Source organism: Columba livia, chromosome 1, assembly GCF_036013475.1.
Source record: "Columba livia isolate bColLiv1 breed racing homer chromosome 1, bColLiv1.pat.W.v2, whole genome shotgun sequence".
Taxonomy (NCBI): Eukaryota; Metazoa; Chordata; class Aves; order Columbiformes; family Columbidae; genus Columba; species Columba livia.
In genome coordinates this window covers 71,789,251-71,813,966 of record NC_088602.1, presented here as the reverse complement: position 1 = coordinate 71,813,966, position 24,716 = coordinate 71,789,251, and the positions used below count along the sequence as shown (strand labels likewise).

The following is a 24,716-nucleotide window of genomic DNA, read 5'->3' as shown; positions in this document are numbered from 1 at the left end:
GATGAAATCTCTCCATGAAATCTCAGACTATGAGGCAGATGCAGGCAGCCTGGAGAGCAAGGTCCCTTTCATCTGGAGTTTCACAGAAGACAGGACAAAAGACTAGAGAAAGTATTACCAGTGCCTATTCGGCATTGTGGGTTGGTTGATCGATTTGCCTTGAAAGTTTATTTTAAAATAAATAAATAATGTAAATAAATAATGTAAATAAATAAATACCTGAGAGCCATACAAGAACTGTTAGATGGACAACGCTCTCCATCTCTGAGCTGTCTTCCAGGAGAGTGGGCAAAATGACCCAAGAGGGAGTTTCCACTGCTGTGCTTTTAATGACTGTGGCAGTGTTTGACCTGAACTGAAGGCAATTGTACTGGAAGCAAAACCAAAGTGTCCTTGGCTTTTTGTCAGCCACCACTGTGTGCGTCCGCTCCTCTGTTCCCAGACCTTCCCTGCGTTCCAGGGTTTTTCTGGCTGGGCTGTGTGAGGGGAGGTGTACCAGGAGGGTGGTGGTGAGGAGCTGAGGTGGGGACGGGGATGTGCATGGGAGAATCTGGGTGTGTGGCACCCAGGGCACACCACACAGCTGTCTGGCAGTGGCCAGGATTTAATATTGAGGCAAGCATGAGCACTCAGTAGCATCCAACCTGAGATGAAAGAGTGGATTTAGCTGTCCTGTGTTAGGGCTTGTGCTTCTGTGCATGTACTGATTAATATCAGTTTTCATGCTGGCTGACTCACAGCTCCTAAACAACCAGTATATTGTGGGCTTGGTTATTTTTTCTACTATTCCTCTACCCATACCTATGTTGTCCAAGCAGTAGGGTGGGAGCACATCAGTATTATGCTTCTTGGGGCAGTTTTCTAGCAATTTGGCAATTCTTACGGGTTAGAAAAACAAAATCCATATTTGTAATGATTTTAGGTCTTGGTGTTTGGCAGGGTTATATACCCTTTCTCATTCACATCTGTGTTTTGCTCTGGGCTTTGTTAGTGATAAGTATGTATTCCACAATGCTATCATAATCCAGTATTTCCAACACCAACACACACACACAGATTAGCAGCTGAGCTTCTAAAACTTTGAGACTGATTTGAAATTAAATGTTTTTACAGACACAGGTTTCACTTGCCTTTGATTTTGATCCTTGAAAGATACCTGCTTTGAAGCACTTTTGAGCTCCGAGAACTTAATTCCATTATAATGAGAGTCCAGATTGTCTTAATTGCATGATACTTGGCAGCCTTAAGAAAAATAGTAAAAATCATGAGACCTTTGATACTTGCCAGAGGTGTACCAGAACCTGTGAGTAATTTTTTTATGTCTTATTCTCCAGCCCAGTTTTCAGGTGTGGTTGGCTCTTAATGCTTTCTAGTTAATGGACATGAGGTTTAGTCATGAGTGCCTTTGTTTTCAACATCTGATATGACACACAGTGCCTGAAAGCTCTGTTTATTTTTTTTAAGGAAGATATGAAAAACTGCTTTGTCACAGCTGATTGTCCCAGTATTTATCATTATGATGCTAAGCCCTGTCAGTTCATTTAATGTGTGTGCATGAGCACGTGTGTTTGTGGGTACACATCACTGCTAGCAGACTTCTCTTTGCCAAGCCACGTTAATTGCTCTGACCATTAGTTCAAAGCTCCAGAGATGAGAGAAGGCAGAAATGATACTTATTCATGTACTGGAGAGCTTGTGCTCTTTGGATTGTAACGGCATGTGTCAAGAAACAGGCTCATTTTTGGTTACAAACCCTTGGAGCTGGATCCTGTGTCCACTGGAGTCAATGGGCTTTTGTTGACTCCAGCAAAACAGGATATGGCTTGTGAAGGCTGATCCACCTCAAGCTCAGACAAAATGGCACCATCTTTAATAGCATGAGATTTTTCTGGAGGGCTGAGCATCTCCAGGCTCTCCTTCCCATTATTCTACTGTAATTCCTATTTGCTAATAAATCACCAGCGAACTTTGCTGCTTATTTAAATGGAGTGAAGGATGCCAAGTGGACCAGCTGGACTTCATCAGGATGGGGAGGCAGCAGTGGGGCTGAGGAAATTGGAAGAGGCTGTGGGTATTTGCACAAATGTGCTGCAGAAGGGAGAATAACCTGCGAATAAGAGTTAACTGGGCTCTGGTGTGCCTCCTTTTGGGTATAAAAGGCCTGGAAATGCTTTATTTTTTCTTTGCTTGCTTGTCATGAGGGGAAGAACAGAGACAGAAAACTGGGAAGGGACCTGTCCTTTATGGCTGTGGCCAATAGGTGCTTGTATGTTGGTTCTCTCGTTGGCTCTGAAAGCAGATGGTGACAAAAGCAATGAACCCAAAAGGTATAGTTATTCCTTGTTTCTACGTGTGTTTCCAGGAAGTAAGTGCCTTTGCTTGTGCTGATGCTATCCTTGTTGATGCACTCAATAATTCAGTGAGGTTTCACTTCTTCCTAAGATTTTGTGAATAATTTGAGTCAACTTAACTGCAGTTTCTTCAGTGCCTTTTTTTTTTTACCTCAAAACCCGTCAATGAAGAGGTAAATGAACTTATATCATTGTGGCTTCTAAAGGAATATTTGCTAATTAATTTGAGCTACCTCTACTGTTTGCCTGTACCTACCAAACTGGTAGTAGTTCTTAACAGAGATAACTGCTGTCACTGGGCAACTGTGGTTTTATTTCCTTCTGACAAAAAGTCTTGCTTTAGGAAGTATTTGGAGCCTGGGCCTTGTTTTTGTTACAAAAAGGGGTACACTCTTAACATACTTTAGTTAACATGTAGTAGGAGCCAAGAGAAGACAAAGCATTTTGGTAGCTGAAATTCAAGATAGTGAGTAGAGCTCATCAGCCTGTTAACTTATTGACAGGAGCATGAATGGGACTGACCCCCAAAATCACTTTGATTTGTGGACTTGTTAGGTCTACAGTTCTTCAAGTAAATACTTCACGTCTAGGCACTGAATATCTGTGTAAGATAAACCTGTTCAGGTGCTGCTTGGCTACAGCTACAAGGAAGCTGTGTCTCTCTTGTGAGCAGAAGAGGATTGCTTTTGCTTTCTGTTATGCTATCTCTCATTAAATGTGGGTAACCCTGTTATGCAAGACTTGCTGTAGCTTAAAAGAACAATTTTTGATGCCTGTGCTTACAAAAGTGACCGTTCCTTCCCCTCTCCCAGATGCTATTCCTTCCTTTTTCCAGTGTAATCTCTGCTGCTGCTCTTTGCTTGCCTGCAGCTTTCTACATTGCCCTATGAATAAGATCTCAGCCTAAAATCCAAACCAAGATACAACAGCAAGCAGCAGAACTTTTTTTTGTTTTTGCTTGCATTTGTTTCTGGAGAAATCACTCTTGTGTTTAGCATATTATTTAAATTGCTGAGGTGTTCACATGTCTTTGAAGGGTTATTCTGTGCTTGCCTGTGGTAAGCTGCTCCTAATCACCTCCATTTATTGCTGACACATACTTGGCTTGTTTTACCTGACTGTGATCTGTAGATGGGGGCAGGAGAAAAAAGCATCTTGTGCTTTCAGAACCTGGGACACCTGGAACTGCAGGTAGCAGTGCAGAGCCCCTGCTCCTCAGGCAGGGACCTGTCAGGGAGGGTTGACACTGAAAGAGGGGAAGAGGACGGTGACTGATTACTGCTCTCTTGCTAAAGCCTCTCTTGGGGATAGCAGCACACTGGTGGAAGGATCTGCATTTGCACATATGCTGCTGCCCAGCAGTAGGGACAGGATGCTTCAATGAAAGGTGTGTTGGTGCCCCACACCAGTGCTGAGAGATTTCCCTGTGTGGCGCTCCTGATGGTGGTGCCAGCCTGAGCACAGTGGCTGTGCTCCTCTGGAGGCTCCTTGGTCCCCTTTGGGTCCTGTCTTCCCTACTCTTGTCTTCATGGAGCCCAAAATGGAACCTGGTTGCACCACCCCTGACCGATACTCATGAAAGAGTCACCGTGCATGCAGGAGCTGCTGGGGAGCAAGGGTGAGCCTGGGGCATTGACAGGCACACGCTTGCTGTTGCAACACCTCCTTGCGTGGCAGCTGTGGCTTTCAGTTCTTGCACTTCTCCCCTCCCCACTGACGAACGCCGTAGGAATGCACCAAGCCAAAGTCTCTGGGTTTCTGTTTAAATTTTCACTTTTCTTGGTTCTTTGAATAAAAGAAGCTTAAAAGAAGCTAAAAAGAGATGTAAAATATTCTGGGCTCCAAAATAAGGTGATGCTGTGCTGCTGGAGAATTTTCAAAAGTGACTTGTAGAATTTTAGGTTTTCCTGAGAGTCTAGTTAGAGGTACCTTCTCAGACAGCAAGTACTTGTCTCCTACAACTTGTGTCCCTCTAAGATACGTTCAGGAGAGGAGTGAAATCATTAGCTGCTCCCAAAAGCTTGGCTTCAGAATTTAAGAGATACTGTCCAAGAGGATAGGAAAATTGAAAAGACAACTATATTGTGGTTCATGATGAGGTCTGCTAGGCAGAACAGAAATATGAACAACATGTGTTAGTGGAAGTTCTCTTTCATGTGCTGTGTTCATCTTTCTGGTGATAGCCTCCAAAATCATTCCAGTGTTAGTCTGATTTGTTATGAAGCGTTCAGTGTGGTGGTGTGAAATACTACTGTGGGTTTTCTTTATGCCTTACAATTGGCTGATCAGTGATTGAAGTTAAGTGAAGGCTGGGATTTCAAAATCAAAAAGGTGTATTTGTGCTTGGGAATGTCTTCAGTCATCCCTTCTACCTTAAATATTTGTCTTCTATAACATGGCTGTAATGTTTTCTTGCCTCAGTCAACACCATCATTGAAGTAATGATGCTAAATTAGTCATGATCCTGTAACTTGCAGCAGGTTTTGTTCCCAAATGGGATGCTGTGCCAGCACAGAACACTGTGTGTTGCGGATTGCAGGGCTGGAGTCTTCTTGCTCACTTTCTTTTCACTTTTAAAAAATAAATAGTGTAATTTAGAGTGCTTTCTAAAACTAAGAAAAATAGAGAATGGAAACATGATTATTTTTAGGGTTTCCAGCTTAAGCGGGTGAAGGTCAAAAACCTGCAATTGAGCAAAGTTATTAATTAACAACTAGTTACTGGATTCTTCCCAATTTATGACTTCATGTACCATAACTCTTTCGGTAAAACATCTTTGCTGGTTATAAACATACCCATGAGTAATTATACAGTATGTACAGCCAAAAAAAAAAAAAAGGCTGAGAACTCAGCAGCTACGAATTAGTAGAGCCTGTTCCTGACTGGAGCAAGTCAGAAGTCATTCAGCAAAACAGTTTGTTGATAGACTTCTCAGTTGTTTTAATAAAATATCAAGGAAGCCTCCTCTGTGCTGGAGAGGAACCAGCTCTGCTGGAACATTATCCCCAAGCTGGAAGCAAAGGCTGTCTGCAGTGCTGGAGGCTGGAGGGCAGCCCTGCAGGTGGGTCAGTAATCAGCTGCATCCTTAGGGATGCCTCTTCCTGAAAAGCAGTACCCTCCATGACTGAGCTCCACGTTTGGGTGAGGGCTGTGGTGCCATAGCTGTGCTGAAACAACTGTGAAATGCTCTGGAGGGCCCAGGGGCTGATGGGCAAGTTGGGGACCCTCATGGGAGACCCACAAGAGACTTGCAATGATAGCCACCTCCCTGTGCTTTTCCTGAACCAATGCTGTGCAATTTGAACAGAAGATTAAACTTGAAAATGGTTTGGAGAGCATTTGCTTCCCTGCTAGCCTTCAGACTTTAATGTTCAATGACCCTTTATAATCAGGACATCGTGGATGTTTGTACTCCTTCTAGCAGGAGGGGAATGGAGAGGGAGAGAGGCAGGTGTGAAAAAATGAGTGTGGAGTTGGAAAGCCAAAGAGCTGGACAAGACCTTTTCTCTCCCTGGCAGACAAAGAACTATTTTTTTTTTTTTTTTTTTTGGTAGAGACCCACAGTCCATTTTATTCTGATTTAACCATATTTCAGTAATAAATGCACTTGCAGTATGAAAGGCTGAAAAATTACCAGAAATCAGTGCTAATTAGACAGTGGCCATTTTACTTGTGAGAGGCTTGATCTTGGACAGAATCCCCAAGGGAATGGGATCCTACAGGAGGTGGATCTCCCTGTCTCCCTGATCACCTTTCTGCCTCCCATCATCATGGCTATTTGAAGCCACTAATAACCTCATAAATTGCCTGTAAGGCATTGTCTTTGCCATATGGATTAGAAGCTGAAGTGCAGCATAGACTAAATGCCTTGCCCAAGGTCATGCAGGAAATCAGTGTCTGAGTCAAGAACTTCAAATTCAGTATTTCTGAATCATGACTTTGACATCTCTGTACCTGCTTTGAATTGGTTAAAGTTGGGACCCTGGGCAGAAGGAAAGAGCTAAAAAAAACAACCAACCCTCAGACCCATGTTGACATTCTTTAGTGAGAAACAGTGCCTCCAGTTCAAGTGTTCCTATCATGCTCTGGCCCTTCATATTACCACAGCTGTCAGTTACTCTAAAAAGCCTTTCCCAATGTTTACTTCGTCACATTCCCCATGAATGGATCTTCAGGGTCACAATGCCTTTTTGCTTTCTGTCTCTTAGGTTTTTCTTTGTTTTCTTTTTCCTTTTGGTAGTGTTGTGTTTTTTGTTCTTTTTTCTTTTAGTGTTGTTGAATGGCAGGCAAAGGGAGGAGCCTCAGAGGCTATCAGCCAAGGGGATGAGCAGTGCAGGGTGAAGTAATGGTTTTGCTGACATGAATTCCCGTAACTGCTGCCTGCTCCTGCCCTGCCCTGCCAGGAACAGCCCATAAGACGGCAAGTTTTGAAAGTTAAAACAGTCCAGCAATCTATTGACCTGGACAGGGCTGCAGGAGAAAGCTTGTGCATATGCATGTGTTTTCTGAGGGAACTTATTAATTAAATGTAATCAAATTTAATTATCTAAGTAATAAGTGGCTGGGAGCTACAGGAGACTGATGAAGCACAGGTGAGAGGCTGAGGAGGCTGGTGTGCTCAGGGTGCAGGAGGGAGAGAGTGGACCCCACAGGGTGAGCTCTGGGGGGCTGCAAGGGAGCTGCTGCCAGTGCTGCCTGGCACTGGGTGCAGGATGCTCATGATCTCTGGTAAGCACTACCTCACTTCTGTCATATCTGCTCAATAAAGGGCATGATATCCCCCCTACTTGCCTTTTTTTTTTTTTCATTTTGTCTATGTCCCTCTTGTTTTAATTGAAGATCTATCAGAGATGGACTACAGAAGTGGAGTTATGGGTTCCTCGTCATGGCCAAGCAAACCCTCTGTATTGGCTGGAGCTCTAAAGGAATCTGAGCAGGTTGAATACAACACTTTCTGATGTCCACAGGATCAGAAACTTTCTCTGATTTTCAGTAATAACTTAAAAAATAATGTAACTCTAAATTTGTTTTATTAACTCCCCCCTGCCACGTCTATCTCTTTAACTGACCAACAAAGCACACCCTGAGACCCAGTTTCTCCAATGGTTATTTTCTGCCCTCTTCAAGTTCACGAATTTATTCATGCCTCCCCATCATAATGTCAGAGAAGCAGTTCAAAGCCTAGTGCTTTAAAGGTGACTGTTAAAAGCAATGGCTTGATGGATATACTGATGCTTAGATATATTTTGAAGTCTTCTACGGAAAAAACACATTAGGCCCTCTTTGTCAGAGGAAGCATTGCTTTATCTCAAGTGTCTTATCGCTGTGTTCTGTTTCTTATTGAAAAGGAGCTGTTGTCCTGGAAATCTGCTAACAGCAGGTGACAGAGATATGAAACGTCAGAGGAGAGGCTGAGGGGCAGTGTGAGAGGGAACTGTAGGTTATCCAGAATCACAACAAAGTAAAGGTCTGTCTGACCTGTGTGTCAGATTGTCTGTCTTCTGCAACCAGGCAATAAAACTGACTTTTATCAGCTCTTCAGGAGGCAGAGCATTTAATCTCTTTCCTTGAGCAAAGCTTAGAGTTGTCTTGACTCCTTGTCTAGAATCCAAATGCTCTTCTGCTCCCATTTCCCATTAAACAGACTATGACCTATTTATTACTGTTGTTTACTTTGACTCAAGATGTTATACAAGTGTAGTACTATTGATTTTTTTTTTCCATGGTGTTGGTATGGGAAATGTAGCCTGAATGTGCTCTTTCATCAAAAGCATATTTTTTAAAAACAAAATGAACACCCTTCTGTCCAATCTCTAAGTATTACTTAAAAGATCTGGACGAAAAATTATAATTATGGAAAGATTTTGGAGAAAAGTGAAAGCTTGTTCATGGACTGATTTTTGAACTATCGGATCTGTTGTGATTTGTAGCATTTTTATTTGTGATAGAGTTGCAGTGATTGTTTTACCTGACTGGGATCATTTCAGAGGCATTAACATTCAGTGTGTCTCTGTGCATTTTAGCATGCTGTAGCTTGGCATTAGGAAACTTGTGCTCTCAGCTTTTGGGCTGTAAAAGGTAACAACTTTCATAGGGCTGATGTGAAGAGTGGATGATTGCTTGTGAAGTGCTCTTGATCCATTCTTTGCACAGACTCTGGAGCAGGGCTGTGAGGAAGAGGGGACAGAAGTGGTGGAGGTGTTCAGGGTGGCTATTGGAGCTCCTTTGTCTGCTGAGGTAGACATGAACTGCTCTATCACTGGTGCAGAGTTGGGTTCACCTGGGCCTTTGGTAGTTTGGCTAGTCATTCTGTTGACATGTGGGTAAAGGAGCTTTGCTTAATATCTCTACTTGAGGTGACACTTTGCCTCTGTGGGGAATGTGTCTGAAATGACCCCATGGTTTTAAACATTTGTTTTGCCTTTGTGTGGGCTGCATGCATAGGCATATTGTCCGTTCCTCCTTGGTGTGAAAGAGTGTGCAAGCTTGCCAGAATCCAGCCTTCCACACATATTAAACACATTTGCTATGTAGCACTTGTAGAGAGCACTGCAAATCTTTGCTATTGCAGACTGATGTCAGCAAAATCATACCAATAAAACCAGCAAGAATGGCCTTCTTGAACTACTTTTTACTTAATCCATTTTAAGAATTTTAAAATCTTCTGTAATGAAGTTTTTGATATTTCTCAGGCCAGATAATAGAAAGGGGAGGAGCAAACCAAATTCTTGGCACAAAAGAAGAATGAGGTAAACTCTTGGATCAAACACTAGCTGGAGTTTCTTTTGCTTCAGTTGTGCAGAAAGAGCTCCACTCCCTGGTACAGCAAATTTCTAGACTGTTACTTGTGATGACTTGGTCCCAGGCCAGAAAGATGTCAACAGGAACAGCTATTCCAAAAGATCATATGACTGTCCTACTGGGAAATTCTATGTTCAGTGCAGGACCACTTGAGTTTTTTACTGAATAAACTCAAAAATATTTAATGGCTTACTAATTTCATGTGTGGAAGCTAGTATATCGATTGGGTTACAGAAAGTGTATTTTTTATGGATGCAAATGGGGTAGGTTTAGAAGGTCTTCAGAAGAGTTTGGTATCTGGTTCACCATATGGAAATGTCTGATATGGCTGACACAAACAGCATGCTTTGTTCCCACTATGATTAAAAAAATTCCTGCTTTGACCAAGCAGTGACCAACATTTTATTTTATTTTTTTTTTACCAGTTCAGCACTTCTGCTTCCTTCTTTGCTGTCTGCTAGGAGCAGGCCCCTTTGTGAATGTCATAGCATAATATAATGGTTTGGATTAGAAGGGACCTTAAAGATCATCTAGTTCCAACCCCCCTGCAATGGGCTGGGACACCTTCCACTAGACCAGGTTGCTCAAAGCCCCATCCAGCCTGGCCTTGGACACTTCCAGGGATGGGGCATCCACAACTTCTCTGCACAACCTGTTCCAGAGCAGGAGATGCGCATGTGCATGGTTGTGCTAACTAGTACGTGGTGGGGGGTAGAAATTGTGGCAGTGTATTGTGGCCTGGATGCATCTGGGAGAGATGGAGCTCTTTTAAATGTGGAGCCTCATGTAACTGTACTTGTATCTGTTTAAACCTGTGCTGTTCCCATGCTGTATGCATATTGGTCTTAGGGAGCTCACTTCAAGGTCAGGATTGGAATCTTCTGGGCAAGTATCTCCACTAATGCCATAGTGAGCATACCTGAACAGCTGTACTGGCTTGTTTGGCCACTGTCCTGTCTCCAAGAGTGACCATATAAGTAGGTACCCTGGTGGAAGGAAGAGCAAGGCAACTGTGCATGTTACTGCTCCCCAATATTCTTGTAAGGGATTATCAAAAGTAACAAGACTTCCTGAAATAACCCAGGAATTTCTGTTATGCACTTATTAAGGGTTTTTACAGTCTTATGGTCATGTGGTTTTACCATCTTCTTTGCATTCACAAGGAACTCCCCATGAGTCAAGGTTTTAAACAGCAAATAACCTCTATGAACAATGCAGTGTTTCCCACTTCCCTTCTCCCTCACCTTTGTGATCCTCAACCCTTAGCAGTGGGCTGGCTGTGACAGAGGAGGCTCAGCTCCTGGCTCTGAGACAGGGTGAACACCAGCCTTGCAAGTGGCTCAGTCAAGCCCACTGTTACTTTTCAGATAGTGTATGGTGCCAACCAAATGGGTTTTGGGCAGGGTAAAGTGGAAAACCCTAGTCTTAGTACAGAGCAGTAGCAGTGTTTATGGATCTGGGACCTCACTGTGCTGAGTGACATGCAAATAAAACATGGTCCCATCTCCTGGCATCCTGTAAGCTAAATGAATGCTGGCATGAACTATCACAGAAATCCAAACAGACTTATCTACATTCCTCTGGCCTTACTAGCAAAGATTTGCCAAGTCACTTATGAAAGCAAAGTAGTTTCCAGAGGCTCTGCAAAGCTGCTTTGGCAGGTGATATTTTATCAGGCATCTTTGCCAGGAAACTGAAGCAATGCCATGATATGGTAAGGGACACTTAACTCTCTTCCAGTGCCAGCATAGTCATATTTTATGAACAAATAGCCAGGTGACACATAGCTGTATGAAAACATCGCCTTATAATAAAGGCTTCTGTGTAATAGATGACAGGTACTTGTCATAACCTTAAGCATGACAATGTGTAGCTATCTGGAGCAGAATAATTGTTAGAAAAACACTTCAATTACATTTCAAGTGTTGTCCATTTCAATGCTGTTGAAAGCATTAGTGTAGCAAAGATATGAATATTTGAAATAGTTAAGTTTTATAGCTGAAAAAAATCTGTTGTAAACTCAGACTTTTCTTATTTTCCCCAATCTCCTCTTGAAGTAAGAGCGAGCCCCTTAGTACTGAAGATTAACATTTCTTCAGCTTATAGAGTTTTATCCATCATTCAGTGAAGACTGGAAATTCCACATTTAGCTCTTTTTTTCAAGGAGTAGATTGGTGAATTAAAAACAAAACAGAGGTTCAGTGCTATAACTGCTTGAACAGTTGAGGTTAGTAAGCATGATGAACAGACAAACAAAATACCCCAAAGCCCCATAACCAAACAAAAAAAGTCAAACAAAAACCCTGAGTTTTTTTGCAATGCTTACTTTATGTTTCTGGGATCTTTACAGTAACCAAAGACTTGTATTGTAAGGTGCAACTGAATTTCAGTTCCTGCAAAGAATGAGAATGACACGACTCTTGTATTGTGACTTTGAATAAAATTTGCTTTTTTTTTTTTCTGACAAGGGCATACAATTTTTCAAAGACATTCACATTAAGATAGTGTCTCTGTTCATTGCCTGAATAAAAGGCTGATGCTGACACTTGTGTATTATGATCTATACGCTGGTGCAACTTCTGATGCAAACCCCCTTTCTTTCCCTACTTAACTGGCAACCATTGTTAATGTGGAACTGAGTGCTAGACAATAAGCTCCAAGCAATTGTAATACTCTTCAGACACTTAAATTATGCCTTTTTTTTTTCAGATTTTTTTGAGGATCATCTAGCCTGTTCGAACACCCACCCTTCTCACTCTGACATTTTAACAGTTTTCTTTAAATATGAAGTTGTTTCAAACACTCTAAGTCTTGCACCAAGAATTTCTGCGTAAGTCAAATAGAGATGCTTTATTTGTAGTGGACTGAGTAAAGTTGTGATGAATTCTTTTATTATGGACAAACTTATGGTCTTCCCACCATCTCCTGGAAGTGCCCTGATTTTACAACGTACACCCCTGGGGCAGAAGGTATTTAGCATGTTAAAGTTGAGTGCTAGTTCTGTTTTTAAATTTAAAAAATGTTTGAGGAAGAGCCAAAGGGTGTACTCTGGTATGAAGGAATGATGAGCAGCAGCCAAGGAACACAGAGGTGCTTTGGCTTTGCTGCCTGGTTCTCTGGTATAATTGTGTATCGGGGCTCTCCTGTAGATGTGGGATCTGCCTCCAGGGCAGATGCAGCTCATCCATGGGAAAGAATACTTCTCTGTTGCAGCACTGTTGACATTAGGCACAATACCTTATTTTTTTGAGAGATGGTGGGGCTAGAGGGAAATGATGCAGCTTCCCGAAATAGTGGGTGAAGCTGAAGTCAACAGGTAGTCTGGTGCTTTGGCACCCACGGCCTCCAAGGACTGTCATTCAGTCCCTGATGCAAGCTGGTGCCTCTGGAATGATGGTCAGGGCATGAACATAAATCCTGCTGTCATCAGTCTGGCTGATGGATGTAGGAGCAGCTGTGCTGCCATAGCCCACCAATGCCAGTGGGATGGCTAGAGAAGGGCCCTGGTGGTAAGCAGTACCCAGGCTCAGCCTTCTCTTGCCTCATGTCACTTAACCCAGCTCTTTCACCTTGTTGTATGGTCAGCTTGTGGAATAGACTATGACTGTTTGTAAAAGTCCTATCTGAATTCACATTGATCATGTTGCCCTAATATGGGACTGTCCCACTGCATAGAAATAATCGAGGCTTTTATTTGAAGAACGCTGCTCTGTTTCAGTACAAGAATTGAAGGTCGACAAAGCAAGGCCCTGTTGGGGGTGAGGGATGGGAGACAAGTGTGGTTCTGTCTGGAGTTCAAGTGACAGCTCAGACATCAGAGGAAGGTTTTATTTTGGTGGGACAAGCTAGTCTGCCAATCAATGGATATCTCAAACGCACTTGTACAAAAATATAAGATGTAATAGAATTCTTCCACCTAGAAGTCATACATATAAAAGTAGGGGTATATGCACATACAAATAAAATGCTTTTTTTGGGAAAAAAAATAGTTTTTAACTGCTGGGTATCACTATAAAACACAGGTAAATGTCTCGTCTCTTTCATTTTTGTAAAAGAAGAAAGATCTTAAGTCCTCTGATCATAGATGTAACAAGCCCCTATGAATTCTTCAGGTCACTGTCTCAGAGCAAGGAGATCAGATTGCTGATCCTTAAAGACTGAGCTTTGCCTGAAACTGAGATGGTGGTGGCCAGGCAGTGGGCTAGTGAAGCAGAAGGCCATGCTGGTTGTTATGCAGGCAACCCACTGATTAATGAAAAATACATACTACTTATGCAATTGCATCTGTTGAGTTGGGAAGTGAAGGCCTGCAGACCACATTTTCCACTTGGCTTTTCTGAATCCTTTGAGCATGGCTGGAGGTTTTCCTGTGTTACTACTTCTCCCTTGCCCTTTCTGAGTGTTTTCAAGACTGAAGGGAAAACTATGGAAATGTGTGTACAACTCAAAGATGAATGTAAGATCTCACGGAAGGGAGCAAGTATATATTTTGGGCCTTCTTGCAAGGACAGTTTTGAAGTGAGAAATACAGTGATAGGGAGAGACTCTATATTTTGGAGGAATAAACATCTTTATTCTTTCCTTTCCTGCAATCGAGATCAGTGTGTTACTGCAGGCCACTACAGATTTTGAACATGCAATCAGACTTCTGCTAAAAGCAAACTTGAGCAATGAGGTGGCAAATGCCACCTGTCTGTGGGATTTCCTTGTATGTAGAAGCAGGAAGTTTGAGCTGATGCTTGTTACATAAAGCAGAAAGGAGAAACAAGCTGTGGAGTGGGTGGGAGCTGCAATTTGTTAAAGCATAGGCTTGCTGAAACTCTGTAGGTCTTGAAGTGTGAAAAGGGGAGCTTCGTGCTCTTCATGGGGTGGACTAAGCAGGCTGCAAACAGCTGGATGAAAAAGCTGCAGAAAAATGAGAAGTGGGAGGGTGGATATGTGGACTAAAATTTTTTTTTTAAAACCCTGATCAGAATGAAAAAGAAACTAGTCCACACGCACTTTGATTGGGACTAGAGTCTTCGCCTGTTTCCCAGACAATGCTGGCATCGTGTGGCCGCTTTATTTAGCATGCCTTGTACCAAAATATTTCTGTGAAAAATCTTTGCTCTTTCTCAGCTTCTTTCTGATTGGAAACCTCAAAAGAACTCACAAACACTACTAAACTCAGTTGCCTGGATGTCCTAGGACACTATCTCCATTTTATAGAAGACATAAGGAGTCTTAATTGGTGGTTTGAAGTCTCTTACTTTCTGACCAAAAGTCACTGATCATACTTTTCAAGTGATCAGACTGCCTCTTCTAACATGTAGAAGTTTTTAGCTGTGCTTTGCTTTTGAATCTAAATGAGGAGGAAATTGCCACCTGCACGGCACGCTGTGGTGGGAGTATTTTCCCAGTGTGGGGATGTGCTTGTAAGGAGGGGGAGCAATGTTGTCAGACAGTAGGTTTGCAGGGAGGGAAGATAAATTATAAGGCAGCAATTCCTCCTCGAGAGGAGGAGTGTGGACTGTAAAGATAGGCCAAGCTCATTTTGGATAAAGCTGGAGAGTGGAAGATCTTGCAGTTGCCAGGTGATACCCACACAAGGAACCTGAGTGGGAACAAGGAGGAAAGGGAGCACTAGTGATGCTTTGCATGGGTACCCTGCAAAAGAGCAGCACCCTGTAGCAGATATTAGTAAAGCAGGCTTTGTTGGCTGCTGGGCTATGGAGAAGAATTCTGAATTTAGCTGATTAGTTTAATAAACCAGGCTATAGAAAATAAGGGTAATTTTACAGCAATACCTCTGGTATTCAGGAAGAATGAAATCTTGTGTAGAGAAGTATGTAATACTAGTTGAAGTGGGATCCTATTAGACCAGATTTAAAGAATTCTGCATAAATAGCCCTGAAGCTCAAGTAAATAAAGACTAGATACTGTAGCTTTAATCAATGATACCAATAGCCTATTAACCTTCATCTGAAATAACCTGCCAAGAACAGAATCTGTTCAGGGGAGTTCCTCTTTGAAGTTCTATACATCCAGGTAAAATGGAAAACTTGGCAAGAAACATAAAACAGTCAAAAAAAGAGAGTATTCCTCCAAGCTATGTTTCAGATTGTGAAAGAGATGATACCCCATTCTTAAGATAGAACATGTGTATAATTGCACACTTGCACAAACGTACAGAGGAGTTGTGCATACTCGTATACATTTCTGTACATACAAACACTTGTGTATATGCACAGACACATGCCTTTCTGCAAAGACTCTCTACAGTTTTAAAAACATTTCATGCAGATGCAAAAGGGCTGAAAGTATAAAATGTAAAATGAAGGATAAACCTCCTCAGCTTTCTTCAAACCTTATAAAGCCCAATAAGTCTCAGGTCTCTGGATATCTGATATCAGCAAGCAGGAAATCAGTTAGTAGGAAACACATGCCGCATTCTAAAATATTCAGTGTTAGCTATATAAATGCAGGCATGTCTTTTAAGTAAATATTGATGATAATGCTGGCTCTGATATAGCTTTTATGAACATTTTATGATGTGTTTAGGTGATGGGGAACCTTTAATTCAGCTAGGTGTCTTGTTCAGATTGGTTGCTTTTGGTTAAAATATCTAGCTTGGATCATGCCAAAGATTTGGCAGGGGATAAAGTACAAAATTCCATTAAGAGATACTTGGGTATCTGCATTGCATAGTAGAAAATATTTAAATGTTTGTGCATCTAGGTGAAAATCCAAAGCAGATCACTAAATTCCTTCTCCATTATTACTTAGATTACAAATGCAGTTTCCTGTGGAAGCTTTGTATCTCTAGAGCAGACCTGGTGAAAACAGACTGATTGAAGTTAGTATTGCAGAGACATGAATGCTGGCCCTTTGCCTTTCTACTGTAAAATCTTTTCTACCACTTCTGTCTAAAAAGGAGATAATTTTGTTTTCTTTGGCTATATGTGATTAAATATAAAGGTTAATATATGCACACACCAACTGTGTGATGTCTGCTAGACCATTTGCTTCCCAAGACTGCTTTTTTTCACACTGGATTTTAAAGATGCATTCATAAAAAGGAAGCAAAAGTACTGTGTGCTGTCTTATGTGTTCTTCCAGTGTAGTTTTAAACAGGAAGCTGCCTGCATCATTAAAATTTGTGCTGGATACACATTGAACTTGCATCGGCATTACCTAGAGAGTTCACTGTTGGAATAGGAATTGATAAAAACTATTAAATAAATATTTACTTTCCTGAGTGTTTTGGAAATGGGTGGAAAAGGAAAATGAGGAAGTAGATAATGTGACTGAAAACAGGCTCTTCTGCTTAACTGTGGAGGGACAGGAAAAGCTGAAACTTTTGGCAGGTTACTCTTTCTGTAATTGCAGCTCTGGCTACTCATTTCTCCTGGCTGGAAGAATGCAACGTTTTTTCTTTATATATGTGTTTAGAGGCTTTTTGCATAGCTTTATGGGTGAAGGATGGGACCTGTCATTAATGATGATATTAATAATTTTGGACCATGATGGCAGATAATCTTCTTGATGCCTATGTGCCTTTATTAGAGCTGCAGACAGCAAGTGTTGACATACAGAAATGAAGTGCATCTTTACAAGGCAAATGTGGCCTACATCTCTTGCTGCCACAGGACAAAACTTACTTCATCCTTTCACTCTGGTTTCTCAATGGAGTTAGTTAAAGCCAGGAATATCTAGTTACCACTAAACATGCCAGCAAGGCATAATTCATGGTCTCTGGAACATTGCCTACAAATCTGATGCATTGACGGAAGGACTGGGATATTGAATGCTATGTAAGTAGCTTTGGTGACAGAGCTCATATATAGGGAAGTTTTGGCCCTGTTTTTGGGGATGAGAAGCAGAAGCAGAGTACAGACTGAGTAATCAACTCAAATGACCCAGGGAAAATTTATGAATCATCTGGAAATGATGTCAAATTCCCCTACTAACTAAACTAGTTGTCCTTAAACGTTTTAAAGAGACCAGCATTCTGGTTTTGGTAGGAAGGTAAAGTTTCTCTTGCTACAGAAAAAAAACCCAAATCCAAACAACCAACCAAAAAAACCCAAAACAAAAATACACTAATAAAAACCCAAAGAAAACCATACTGGCAAGACTGCATTGCTACTTGAGTTGGTGAGTAGAATGGGGAAGAATGGTTAAAGCATTAAAACCTCAAGATCAAAGCACTCTTTAAAGATACCTTTACAACTGTTAAATTCAGCCTGAATATCCCTACTTTCCTGGGTTGTACCAGCTACCAACCAGTTCTAGGATAGGCAGGGAGGAACATAGGGCTTATTTAAGTGTGATAAGAACATAACAGCTGTGATCCAATATGTATGAAGATCAACAGGAAGGAAGATCGCACTTGGCTCAGGTGGTGCTGTGCTGGCAGAATGGTACGTTCTGGGAAGGAGACAGTGTATAGTGTGATTCTACCTCACCTTTTGAATGTGGGGAAGGAAACCATGCCATCTGCAGCACCTATAGGCTTTATATGTCATATGGAAGGTAGAGACTGACAGAGCCCTGGTGCCTGTTCATTGTGTGGGTCCAGAGCAGGAGAGTGAGCAGATGTTGAGGCTTGGGCTCGGTGCTTTCTGGTCATCCTGGCTGCCTTGCTACAGGCATGACTCTGGCCTTACCAGGCAGATCTTCTTTGTGGGACCAGAGAGTGAATGAAAGGCTTGCAGAGCCACTTTGTAGAATGTAAAATAGGTGCCTACTGGAGGGATGAAGTGTGGGAGCTATGCTTTAGTGGTAAGGCTTAAGAATAAATGAAAACAGATAATATCACAAAAGGTAACAGGTGTTTTTTGGATCCTGGCCTATGGACTGACTTAGTGATCTTGGAAAGCAATTGGAGGGACAGTTTAATATAAAAATGCCAAGCTCTTTTGGTGGTGGAGGCACACAGGATTCTGTATGTTTAAGACATCCTTTCTGCTTTTTCCCCAGCCACTAGCTGTGTTTCTATCTCATTCCCATCTGGTAATATAAATATATATTCATATATATATGTATATATATATATATATATTTTTTTTTTTTTTTTACTTCCTTTTGTGTCCTTCCCATATTAGATGAGAGGCTGTTTTCATGGCAGTTGCTCTTCTGAGAAAGTAATCATGAGCTTTGTAGGCAGTGTTCCTTGTCCCCATCACAATTACTCTTCTGCAATCTGGCTTGTGAAACTAAATTTGAGTTTGTTGCTGTTGTTCCATCCCCCCAAATATTTATCATAAGGTATAGAAAGGCTGTCCTAGGCTTTTTTAAACTTAGGAGGTGGAGTGGGTAATTATATTAAATGAAGGCAGGAGACATGAGATTCTTTCAGCCTCCTTAGAAGAAATCTGGAAATTTTGCATCTCTAGCATTTTCCTTGGTGTGCTTGAGTTCTCTGTAATTTATAGATTAATCAATTCAACCCCTCTAATATTTTTAATGAGAAAACTACACATAATCTATAGCAATAGCTTCAATATAGTGTATCTCATCTTGGTAATAAAAACGTGCTACAATATTTTAATCTAGTATTATGGAATACTTTTGAGTAATTTTTTAAATTAACATAAGGGCTGACTCCTGGAAGATACTCCATGAAAACAAATTATATTATTAATCAAACCAAAGCACAGAATTCTCCACATAGTGTTTTTAAAATGCTCAAGATGGCCTTTAATTGAACTGTTACAGAAAATAACAACGAGAAACTGTGTACTTGGTGCTAAAATTAACTTTACAACACATGTTCAGCAGTTTATATTAGATGGTGGGACCAAAATGCAACTATGGGATGTAAAATGTTGCCAGCAAACTGGCATTTATTGTCTAATAACAAATTTCCAACTTAGATTAATAAGAACCTTCTTAATTAAACAGTGTCATTCCTTGTTGCATGCTGAAATGGCTGATGATAAATGCCATTTCCATGCGTTGTCTTCTATTAACTTCCCTCACTTTTCCTTATGAGGACTATATATCACGCAAAGAAACTAGATCTTAACAATGCTTTTTCTCTTGGCGCCTGTCATGTGGTTGATTGTTGTGGCTTTTTTGTTTTTGCCTTCTTTTATCTAAATCCAGGCTGTGTTTTAGACTTCTGTGGCTGTGCAAAAGATGAAGGATAATTAAAGAACTTTGTATTTTGTACAGAAGGACTAGGCTTGTGGTCCTTCATGTGTTTTTCCATTGCTCCCTGGGCCAGGCATAGACACAACTGCCTCTCTCTGGATGTATGAGACTTGTCCATTTTGTGTCTTTGCTCTGGAGCCCGTTCAAAATAGCTAGAGGAAGACAACTAGATTTTGACAAAAGTTCCAGCTAGTCTTGCAGCAGTGATGGACAGTGGATGACTGGGGAGGAGTACAAGGACAGGACAAACAGATGATGATGCATTTCTGTTATAGTCTGCCTAAGCCACGTTGCTGTGGTTTTGTTCAAGCTGTGGATCTTCATTCTACTTCCATAACTGGTCAGTTCTTGTGCCTTCAGGATTTCCCATTGTGCCCACTGTCCTCTTGGGTTAGCAGATGTGCTCTCTTCTTTTACCAGCATAGCAGTTCCAACCCCATAGAGCTCTATCTCTGCCCTGACATTGCTGACTTAGGTGCTGTTCTCACCATCTTAGCACAAGCTGGTGAAGCCCCTTGCTACGGCTGGTGTAGTGGGGCTACAGGATCAGTCAAATATAAGTAGTTTCTCTGCATCTGCTAAGAGACTTACCTCTCTTTTTCAACTTTACATTAATAGCAGGTTGTATGGGGTTGATTGTTGTACAGTGCTGGCACCCCTCTAAATATACAGGCAATATGCTGGGCTTGAGCAAATCCCCAAAAGAGCAGGAGAAGACACTGAGCAATAACCTCTGTTCTATTAAGTACCTTTTGATGTCTGAAGCAAGCGTTCTCCTTTATTGGAGAAGGGCTCCCTCTGGAAGGAATGTGTGTCTTACCTACAGGATCCAGGCCAGGGCTCTTCCAGAACCCCTGCTATGGGCAGTGGGTGGATAGGGGAGGGACATGGTCCCTGTGGGGTTTGCTGGGCTATGGGAGGTGGGGTGACATCAGGGTGGTAGAGCAGGCTAGGACCTGGGGTGGCATGGTAGCAGAGAGGGCAGGCAAAGGTTTTCCTCTTTGGTCAGCTGAGCCCTTGCTCACCTGGTCCAGGTGAGTGTCAGTGATATCTTGCAATATCCAGAGCTGTCTCTGCTTTGTATCTTGTACTAGTCAATAAGTCCTAGCTCTAATGGGAGGGGTTTTGAGTCTCTCAGTTGGTGCAAAGGTACCAAGCGAGCTGAGTATGACCTCTAGTGTCCTGTTCTATCAGATACTGAGAGTCAGAGCTTGTTGGGTGATTCAGCTGCTGGGATCCTCTGTGCTGCTTGTAAATTGAGACCTGCAAATCTGTGAGGGGAAAAAAAAAAAAGACACCAGAGAGATGGGATAGCTAGGTTGCTTGCCATCAAGCACCTACTCTAGTGGGCTCAAACAGTGCTGTGGATATCTGTATTTTGAACTAGAAGAGCCGTTGCTAAAGCCTGCACAATTTTTTAAAAATGGATCCACAACTGGATCTCATTGCCAAAGCAGGGCTTTTAATAAATGTAGAGCAGAAACTTTCATTAAACTAAAAGCTCTAACAGACATGGTCTTTCAAGCAAGGACAAAGTAAATATTGTATCACAGTAGCTTTTATTAATGTTTACTTCTCTAATTGGTAGAACTCTGTTGTAGGGTCTTTGGCCTCCTGTGCATCTGAGATGTACTTTCTTAGCAGCAGCCCAGGTTGGGTGTCAGAGGGACATAGATTCAAAAGTTCCAGCCCATCTCACTTGGGTTATAGCAGGATCTACTGTCCTCCACAAAAGAACTGCAGAAGCAAAATTACTCATCCTGACCATGTTGATGTGAAAGCAAGACCTAGCCCAACAGAGTCTGTGTACCCTGAAGAGTGTCCATTCCCTGAAATATAGACTTAAGTGACAAGCAATAGCATTGCTAACAATAAGATTATCCATTTATCTGCTATATTTAATTTTAATCTTAAGCAGTATAAGCATCTAGCAGGTAAGGTGGAACAAGTGGCATTTCCATCTTGCTTTTAGTTTCTGGTGGATGTGTACATGGGGACTATCGCTGCTTATCTTCCGTAGCATTCTTCTGTAGATGTGGTCAAATATGTGTTTGCCTATAACTCTGAGGTGCTTGTATACCTGGATGTCATTGAAGAAATTTATCGCTTGTGCTCACTAAGTGCAAAACATCCTTTGCAGTGAGAAACTTTAATAGTTCTGTATTTGTGATCTGTGGTGCTGACTCACAGCCATGAGTAAAATGTAAATTTGCACTGATGCAGATCGTGGCTTCCATGCCCTTGACTCAGAAGTTATTTCCCCCTGAGGTATCTGGCCCTGCTTCAGCAGTGACTCAACTGTTTGTGGCGCTGAATACCACAAATAACAGCCTGGCATATTGAGGAAAGCTGAAACTGGCACTGATTATATATTAATATGCTGCAGCTAAGCAGCTGCTTTGTGAGCATCTGAGTCATGCCTGCAGCTGGCTCAGGAAGTCTGAGGTAATTTGGAATAAGGCCTGCTGCTGCTGCAACTCTCACTCTTCCTTTCTCCAACCAAAGCCCTGTGTCATTTCAGTATCTCAGCAGCCAGGGAGAACCTTCCTTACCCTGGAAGGCAGAGAAACCTGGGAAATGAAACAGAGCTTAACTTCCCTTCTGTCTCTGCCTAGTGTCTGTCACGGCAACGTAACCTTGAACATGAGTGAAGCTCCTGGTCTTTTTCTTGCAATGTTTTCTCTCATGTGATCATGCTCAACAACATATGCCGGCAAGAGTGTTACAGGGATCAGTTAGGGCACATTTGGGGTTTCAGAAGCACATAAAGCACACTCCATAACACCCGGTGTTTCTAAAAATTGCCTCTTCAGTGTCTGCTCCCCAAGGCTTTTTCCCAGGTTAATTGACATTTTTGTTAAGGAAAAAAAAAAAAAAGCTTCAATTTTTTTAACCTTCTAAAAATTATTTTTTGGTTCTTATCTAATATGAACTGAAATGAACTCTGTGGTGAAGGCTACCCAGCCTTGGAGAAAGGTGATGTGTGAATGCTCTGAGATGATAGAGAAGATGAAAAAGCATACCTGTTGGTCTTTTGCATTTCCTTGTGGTTTAAAGGCACAGGAAAGGCTTCAACAGCTGCTTTCTCTTTAGACTAAAGCACACTCATCCTTGCTTTTAAAGCTGTGCTAGGGTAAGTACTGAAAAAAAACCACCCTTTTTTGTTATGCCTGCATGGTACAGTAGAAACCATTTTAATGGTAATGTCTGCAGACTGTTAATTTTGTTTGTAATGAGACTGGAGAATGGTGACATGTAAGATACCTCTGAAAAGACATGGCTGGCAAAAGCTGGTTTGGGTTAAATTACTAAATTGTATTTTAGCCTCAAATATATTCCCCCGTTGATTCCTAGAGAGCTTAGGGTGTTGCCTATAAAGAAGGAGGTTGCCTTCATATGTGGAAAAAGCAACAGTTTTTGGAAGAAAAAGATATTCAAATGTCAGACTGAAAAGTGATGGTAACTGGCACACAGGGAAATCTGCCTTCGTGTCTGGGCTTCTTGATGGAGGGCTCACAGCAGCAGCTGCTTTTCCCAGTGAATAGACAATGTGCTCTCACTGCCTTTTGTGTGCAGATGGATGCTCGGGAGGGGCAGGATGATGGAGACAGCTTTGCTGGCATATGTGCATGATAATGCCTATCAGTCTGGAGCTAGGAAAAGGATCCGTGCAAGGGAAAGGATAGGGAAATAGAATATAAGACATGAAAGCAGACCCTTGTCTGAGCAGTGTTTTCTAGCGTATCTGTTCTTCACAGGCATGAACTCAATATCCAATTTATTTTATAGCAAAAAACTACTACCCTTGAAGTCCTTTAACTGGCCAAAGATTCGTTACGTTAGCCTTTTCTCTACTAGCTCAGATCTCTCTTGTTTGTTCTCATTTGGTATTACAATTTTTGGATTAGACAATGCTTTAGGGAAAGGCAAAGAAACAAAATTAACACCTTAAAATGTAGTACATCTGTATGAAGTATGGAGAGCTGTGTGTGAGAAATGCTTCCTTGTCTGCAAGGGTGATCTGCCTGTGCAGTGAAGCATGAAATTTGATTATTACCTTATTACAACCCTTATTGTAGCTTGTGGGTCTGAAAACATTATTAATGTAAATAAAATGATTCAGCCTTTCCTAGGCAACATAGTCCTTCCTTAATTTTCAGAGGCAGTGAGTCTCGCCAGTTGGTTCTGTGCAGCCCAAGCTGGCAATTATTCTTTGCCCCACAACTTGTTTTCACTGTAGCTGTGGGATGACGGAACCACAGAAAGTCTTTTCTTTCTGACCCTATGCAATGTAAAGCTGAACACTTTGCAAGGACTCAGATTTGTATTGTGTGCTGGTGGGTTTTTTTAAAAACAAAATCCCTTGTCTGTCAGGTCAGGAACATCCCTGTTACTCAGGTGGGACAGGAGCACACGGTGTGACTGTCGGCATATTTTGACATATGCCTCGCGTCCAAGATAGCCTTTATTTACCCCTACCTGGCTCTGCTGGGTACTGGGAGGAGTGAGTAAAATCGGAGTGTTGCCGCCGAGCCAGGCCCTGCAGATGGCAGCAGAACAGCACCGAAGACAGAGCCCGGTCCCCCCGGCGCAGCAGCATCCCCGACTCTGCCTCAGCCAGACAACTGAATCCTTCTGCAAGGTTCAAGGGCGAAGGCAGTGAATTCAGGTATTCAAACCATGTGCGAAGGTCCCATGCTGGAGTTCAACACTTTGCATTCAGGCATGGCAGAGAAGAGAGAGGGGGGGGAAAAAAAAAGCTTTGGAAGAAATTGAGCCATGAAGAGGGAAAAAAAAAGCCACAAACACAGAGTGCATATTAATAGTGTATTATAAGGTGATGTCCTCTCAGTGTGTCTGTGTAAATACTGGTGAAGGAACTCAAATTAGGGCGTTTCCCAGGAGGGGCTCTTAACTACAGTTATGATGAATTCTCTTGTTCTCAGCCTGAACTGAGGGATGCTTTCAGCAAAGTGGAACAGGTTCAGTGATACAGACTGGGAGAAACCTGCTCCCAAAGAGGAACTGAAGTTACATCATGAGTGGTCTTTGACTGTTGAGTATTGGGGGCTCTTGCTGCTGGGGCTAAAGGATGAATTGCAAGAGCTGTAAGACTCTCAGTGTACCTTGTCCTGATCGCTGTCCTCCCACACGTGTTGTAAGGTGGGAGACAGGCATCTGCACAGAATTTCTATCACTTCCAGAGTACTTGGTTTATTCTGGAAAAATCTTCAGACAGCTGTTGAAGCTAGTTATGAGCCTGTTTTGCTTGGTTAGCTTATGCGCCAGGATCTAGCTCTGGGTGTCTGTTAAGATTATTTATTATTGTGAGTGAATGTAATTATTATAGCAGGCTGAAGAGGCCATTTACTGTACATAATAACTGCTGATTTTATTTGTTGGTATATTTTATTGTTAGTAAAAGCA

General features: G+C 41.9%; 1 long non-coding RNA gene across 1 annotated transcript; it reads left to right on the top strand.

Annotated features, from left to right (window-relative positions):
* Positions 1 to 2,050: 2,050 nt before the first annotated feature.
* On the top strand, positions 2,051 to 12,832 carry LOC135578342 (uncharacterized). Its single transcript, XR_010469854.1, has 3 exons — positions 2,051 to 2,327; positions 7,191 to 7,288; positions 11,862 to 12,832. It is a non-coding gene; the product is annotated as an uncharacterized LOC135578342 (long non-coding RNA).
* The last annotated feature ends 11,884 nt before the right edge of the window (positions 12,833 to 24,716 follow it).